This window comes from Arachis ipaensis, chromosome B10 (genome assembly GCF_000816755.2).
Source record: "Arachis ipaensis cultivar K30076 chromosome B10, Araip1.1, whole genome shotgun sequence".
Classification (NCBI taxonomy): Eukaryota; Viridiplantae; Streptophyta; class Magnoliopsida; order Fabales; family Fabaceae; genus Arachis; species Arachis ipaensis.
The window spans coordinates 56,202,607-56,210,147 of NC_029794.2; the positions used below are offsets into that span (position 1 = coordinate 56,202,607).

Sequence of the window (7,541 nt, forward strand, 5' to 3'; positions counted from 1 at the left end):
CGTTTCTAAGATATTCATTCGCACTTCAACCTGAATGTGATGAACGTGACAATCATCATCATTCCCTATGAACGTGTGCCTGACAACTACTTCCGTTCTACCTTAGATTGAATGAGTATCTCTTAGATCTCTTAATCAGAATCTTCGTGGTGTAAGCTAGATTGATGGCGGCTTCATGAGAATCCAGAAAGTCTAAACCTTGTCTGTGGTATTCCGAGTAGGATTCAGGGATTGAATGACTATGACGAGCTTCAAACTCGCGAGTGCTAGGCGTAGTGACAGACGCAAAAGGAGGGTGAATCCTATTCCAGCATGATCGAGAACCTCAGATGATTAGCCGTGCTGTGACAGAGCATTTGGACCATTTTCACAAGAGGATGGGATGTAGCCATTGACAACGGTGATGCCCTTACATAAATCCAGCCATGGAAAGGAGTAGGACTGATTGGATGAATGCAGCAGGAAAGCAGAGATTCAGAGGAACGAAAGCATCTCTATGCGCTTATCTGAAATTCTCACCAATGATTTACATAAGTATTTCTATCCTTATTTTATTATATAAATTTCGAAAACTCCATAACTATTTGATATCCGCCTGACTGAGATTTACAAGGTGATCATAGCTTGCTTCAAGCCAACAATCTCCGTGGGATCGACCCTTACTCACGTAAGGTTTATTACTTGGACGATCCAGTGTACTTGCTGGTTAGTTGTATCAAAGTTGTGAATGAAAAACGATTTATTAAGACGTGCGTACAGAGTTTCTGGCACCGTTGCCTGAGATCACAATTTCGTGCACCAGTCCTCTTGTTCTGATTAGCTCAAGGCTCTCTTGCATGGACATTCTAACTTTGCACATGCTTTGGGTTGCATGGCTGCTGTTAAATCAATCTAATGGTTTAAAGATCCTTGTTCCAACCCTAATGTCACATCCGGGGGAAGATTACTTAAGGAGGTATGATTAAGTGCAGGCTTTTTTCTTTAAACTAGTTAGTTTGTATGATTTTCTTAAAATTATGAGATCTGATTCCGACATGATTATCTTTGGTTTATAATATATACCCACTCGAGTTTATCATTGTTCACTATAAAGTTATGTTCATTTGATATTGTGTTGTGTATTTTCAATTATGGGATGATATTGTTGTGTATTAATGTATGCATTCTCTAAAAATGTAATATGTCATCATCATCATTATTACTAGCATCTTGCATATATATAAACATAATACAAAAGCAAAAAATAAACTATAATTTAATTGTTAGGGATTATATGTGTAATCAAGTTTAATGTCTAAAGATATCTAGTTTAATTCCTTGAATGGACATAGTTCAATCGGCTAAACAAACTAGTTAAATTTAATAACTATGGCAATATATATGAATAGATATAGACATAGATATACTAATATAAATGATTCTCATTTTATATAAGTATAGATTAATTCCTTGAAGACAATGTAAAATTGACAGAGGGCGTTTTAGAATTATAGTCTAATTTATGAAGATGTGATAGATAAAGCAAATTTTTTTAACTGGTTTCTTGTTGCCTTTGGGGTTATTTCTGTAGACTACTCATATTTGATAACATAAAGAATGGAAGCTTAAAGGAACAACGGTAAATTTTGAAAGAAATTAGAAGGATTTTAGAGGAGCCTCTTAATAATAATTGGAACTATTTTTATTTATTTATTTATTTATTTCTTATGTTAAATTAGTTTTTTAACTGTGTAAAGTTCAATTATTAAAATCATGAAAAAAGGAAACTCATGCCTACACCAGCATTGCAACCTCATAAAGTTTAAAGCAGGTGGTGGGATTTGACCTTGTAGATGATGAAAGTAAACCTGAAAGGCATCCAACTAAGCACATGCCTACACCAGCAGAGTGGACTAATGAATTCAATCCAGGATACTCTTACTATCTTTATTATTGTTATGCAAACCTGTACACCCTCGACAAGGTTCTAGTTATTGTCTTCTCTTTCTTTTTTCAACTTATTTAAATAGTTGATGGTGAATAGAAAAAGATTCAAATTCTAATTTTTTTTTCAAAATTACTATGATTTTTTATGTAGAACATCCAAAGGTTGTGTCGGTGTTCTTGAACAGAGGATTGAAGTTACACACTACACGGTCGTGGGGTTTATGTCAATGGAGTACCAAAGTGGTGTGATTAGCCCTGCTTCGGTGTTTAGCAAAGCTAGGTTTGGTGAAGATACCATAATTGGGAACCTTGACACCAGTAAATTTTACATCTTTCTACCATTATTTTCTTTTATTTTCTTGTAGCACGTCAATTTTGAAAGTGACTAATAAAAGTACCGTATACTCTGGACCCCCATAATGATAGCCTTATGAGTATTTATGATAAATTCTCCTTATCTTTTAACTATCTTTCTCTTTTCTAAAATTTAAATGCCAAAAGTAGTTTACTTTCGTTATATCTGAAATTCTGTTATATTTCAACCTGCAGATGTCTAAATGCGCGGAAAGTCTTACTTCCTGATGACCATATTCAGGTTTGTTGTTCCCTGTAGTAGTTACTTTTGAATATCAAAACTAAATCAAATTATCTTAGGCTTGTTTCTTTTTCTAATTCCAATTATCTTAAGCTAGATTGTCAGGATCTATTAGTAATATGGTTATTGTGCAGTTATAAGAAATTTTCATAGTAGAATTGCTAATTTTCATAGTAGAATTGCTAATTACCATATTATTTGACTAGTTATATATTGTTTATAATGACATCTTTTCATTGTTATAATTTTAATTTATAACAGCCGGCTTGATAGAAATTCCCTGACAGGAGAGGTTCCTACAAATCTTTGTAAGAGATGAGTTTGGATAATGAAGTTGGAGTGTTGGAGCAAGTTCCCGAGAAGAATCTCACACAAGAGACCAAGAAACTAAGGCAGGCCTGTTTTAAAATTAATTACAAAAGGAGGAAACTTTTGGCCTCCAAATCTTATTCATCATCACTTAGCTAAGCTACATGTCTTGTATATTCATATTCTAAGTAGTAAAAACAGCACTTATTAGATGGTTTAAATACATTATTAGATATTAACATAGTTTAGGGAACTGGATGGTAGATTTGACTGATTAGTGTTTATTGCAATGCTTGTATTTTGGTAAGTTTAGTAAGACAAGGTTTTGTATAGGAGTTATTACTTTTGATTTTCAATAATAAAAAATTATATATTATATTAATATTTTATTTGAGTTATATAATATTTCATTTATGGATTATTAGTTTTTTCTAATGTGAAATTTTAATCACAATTATTTATTTAATGCGATAAAAATGACGGTAAAAATTGTTTTTTTTTTTTAACGATAACAAATGTCACTGTCAGGGTAAAACAGCGGTTAAAAAATGCCATTTTAACCAACCAAAACTCCACTCTGTCAGGATAATAATGGCGGTTCAAACTGCCGTTTTAACCTATCTAAAAACCGCCATTTTAACCCTGGAAATAATGGCAGTTTGAACCGCCGTTTTAACCAATCAAAATGCTACTCTGTCAGGGTAATAATGGCGGTTCAAACCGCCGTTTTAACCTATCCAAGAACCGCCATTTTAACCCTGGAAATTGTGGCGATTTTCTAAAAACCGTCGTAATAACCAGAATGGCACCCAAAATTACGTTGCTTTACGAAACCACCATTATTGGTAATAACGGCGGTTCAAACCGCCGTAAATACCAAAAAAACCGCCGTTTTTACCAAAATTTTTTGTAGTGTCTGCCGACCCTATGTCATAAGTGTGGCCGGACACTTATACCTTTCTGGATGAGCTTGCTCCCGTAGATATACAACGGTGTGTGTTATATGATTATGATATTGATGATTTGAGATTTTGGGGATGCACGATAGAGGGACAGTCCAATGGTTCGCTACCAGGACTTGTCAAGTTGGCTATATAACCGACAGATGAGACTCATCAGTCATAGGACAAGCATGCATCATATGAATCTATGTGTTTGTTTGCTGTGCCTTGTTGAGAATGCCTAACTGATCATATGAACTACTTGCTACTTGTTTATCTATTGTATCTGCATTCAAGTTATGATTTCTTTGTATGTAATACCTGTGTTTGAAAATAAATAATTCCAATGGTGTTTGGAATATTCGGAGGAGTTGGAAAGGGGAGTGTTAGACTAGAAGGAAGATCATTAGTTAGTTGTCTAATTTACTTTTGGTTTAGTTATATTTTATAAGATTAAATCAAATGTCGAAAGTTCTAGGATTGCCTCTGGCTTTCCCAGGACCTTATATGTTAGTTATGTGGGCACTGTTACTATGCTGAGAACCTCTGATTCTCACCCCATACATATTTTTGGGTTTTCATATGCAGGATGTAAGGCACCTCGCCGAGGCATTCTGGGAGCGTCTGAAAGTGAAGATCTTTTGTGCTTTTGGGACTTATTTTGGTTTTGATGTATATATGTAGACACTTATTATCTCTACTATATATGTATATTATGCTTATCTATCTTAGAGGTTGATTTTGGAGAAATAGGTTCTGTACACTGTATTTTGAACATTTTGAGATTCTCAGGTATATGTATATATATGTATATGTGCTCTGGCCGGTTTTTAACTTCATGAGCCGAGTCAAAAGCTTTGCTATTTGTCATCTTGGAATTCTTTTCCTATGTATATATTTGTCTCTTTACTCTTATCCTGTTCCGTTTACGTATCGCTTATGTGAGTACTGCGCTTTTCTGTTTAACGCTTTTGTTTTAACCTTTCTTCAAAGGCTCCTAGATAAATCCTTTTCCATCTATGTTATATAAATAATTTTACTTTTAGAGGTCGTAATATCTCGTCACTTCAATTTTATGACTTAAGCATCAGACTCTGTATGATAGGGTTTACAATTCTCATAATTTAATCATCTCAACTCATTTTCATCATTCAATCATCTCAACTCATTCTCGTCATTCAATCATCTCAACTCATTATCGTCATTCAATCATCTCATCTCATTCTCATTATTCTCTTGAATTAACTCAATATCATCATTTAATTATATCATCTCATTCTTATTATCCTCTATACCCATTATAGAATTTACAAAAGTTTAAAACATTAAGAAAATGGTTTAGTGGCATAAGATTTGTTCCAAATAATAGAAAATAGTTATCGGATCTCAAATAGGGATTACGGAAGTGAAAATGCGGAATAGAATAGGCAAAACAGTTAAAAATCACATTTGCAGCAAACATGACATTCATGCGTATGCATGCCTCATGCGTACGCGTGAGTTCCCTTTTGTGCGTGCGCATGGTATGTGCACAAAAAACATTCAGTTTAAGAAATACAGGTTGTGCATACGCATGCCTCGTGTATACGCGCAACTCCATTTTTTGTGCGTGTGCATGAAACTCGAACGAAATCATTTCACTTCCGTTTCACTCATCATGCGTACGCATGACCTCAGTTTTCTATAACTGCTACAGAATTCAGTTTTGAAACCAGATTTTTAAACGTTCATAACTTTTTCGTTAGAAATAATTTTCCATCCGTTCTTCGAATGTTATAAAATAGACAAACCCAATTTTTATTTAAAACAAGTTCCACAGAATTTAGAGGTCCAAGGGACAAGCTGTGGCCCGTCGAATTTTGTCAAAAATCTATTTTTACCCAAAAATTTTTGCATAACCATTTTCACCAATTCCAATTCCAAATTAGTTCAAAACCATTCCAATACCACTTCTAAGCTCCCTCAACATACATTTATCGATTCTCTACCCTTTCTAATCATTCAATACCCATTCAATCAATTTCTCAAGGCAACCTCAACATACACACTCATACAAACAAAATCCACAACCAATCATCATCAAATATCTCATTCTCACTCAATATTTCACACTACTTACCTCAACTTGCCACACAAGAGATTTTCTCACCCCATCATGGCGTCTGACCCAATTTTCACAAATCACAATATTCATACATCTAATTCTTAATTAAAACTTCAACAAATATATTCATTTTCATGCAACATAGCACCAACATATATCACAATATCCAATTGCAAGAATATCACATAGGACTTCTCAATTCATCAAAAACTCATTATTTCTACTCTCAATTTTATGCCAAAACACATTAACCAACACAATACTCATACTAACTATTCTTCAAGCATATCAACAATCAATTCCATTTAACTTATCCTAGGAACAAGTGACCTAAGTTTTCACATAATCTTACATAATACCTACTCGAAACTACCACCCGTACCTTAACGTCGCAATTCCAAGCTTTCAAACTTTCCTTTCCAAAATTCTACCAAGCTAGGCTTCTAATTACTCAATCTAACATCATATTATATAATTTGACACAATATTAAAAACTACGATTTTCATAAATTGATGAACCAAGAGGGAAAAAGGGTTTTTTACTTTTGCCCACTGCAATTAGTGATGGATACCAAAAACGTAATTTCAGAATTGAATAAGAAACTAGAGCTGGGATTTCAAGTTACTTGCCAAAATATTTAGATAGAATTGAAGAGGAGGAGACAAGCTTTGCATGGCCGCGAGCGGCTCATCAATCGGAGTTTCGGAGCAAAATTTTTCAAAGTTTGAAGTTGATGGTGGCTAGGATTTCTCTTCTCATATTTTCTCTCTTCCAATTTCTTGTCTCTCTTCTCAAATAGGGAGAACGGTGGCTGAAATATCATTAATTATGGCTGAAATCTCTTGAACATCGCAACATGTCATCCAGTTTAACCACGCATTTATCTGAGAATAATTCAATTTAATTCATTAGACTTAGCTACACTATATTCAAAGCTTGAAAATGAGTTATCGAACTTTAGTGAGGGATTACACGGGTTTACAAGCTTGCTGAAAAAGCCAAATAGTAAAAAACAGAGTTTATTTGAGAAAACAGGTTCTGTGCATATGCATCACCTCATGCGTACGCATCACCTCATGCGTACGCACAACTTGAAATTTCTCCTTGGCGTGCGTATGCACGAGCTCTTGCACTGCTCTGTGTGGTGCGCACGTACTATACTGTGCGTGGGCACGCAGACCAGAATTTCTAGTTGCTGCATAATCTTAGATTTTATATTTTTACACCAGTTTTTAATCGTTCATAACTTTCTCTATAAAATTCTGTTTTCCTTCATTCTTAAACCATTTTAATGCTCTCATCACTATCTTTAATTTAGGTAAATTTCATCAAATTCTGAACTCCAAGCACCAAGTCATGGCTCGTCGAAGTTCGCTAAAAACTCATTTTTACCAAAATCTCCAAAATGTTATTTTCTCACAAAATCTCCAATTCGCTCCATTCCACACCATCACAAACCACCTTTAGACACAAACAATACATATTCCTCAATACCCAATCACCTCCTAATCATTAAAGCTTAGCTAACCAAAACCAAATCAAATTCTCAACATATAGCACTTAAACTTCACAAATCAAAATCAAACCAACAAATCAATCATTCTACTCATTCTCAGTTATTCAACAACATATCACACGTGGCAACGCCATCGCTAACCTCAACTT

General features: G+C 34.3%; 1 long non-coding RNA gene across 1 annotated transcript; it reads left to right on the plus strand.

Moving 5' to 3' along the window:
* On the plus strand, positions 1,806–2,598 carry LOC110268526. Its single transcript, XR_002356568.1, has 2 exons — positions 1,806–2,244; positions 2,476–2,598. It is a non-coding gene; the product is annotated as an uncharacterized LOC110268526 (long non-coding RNA).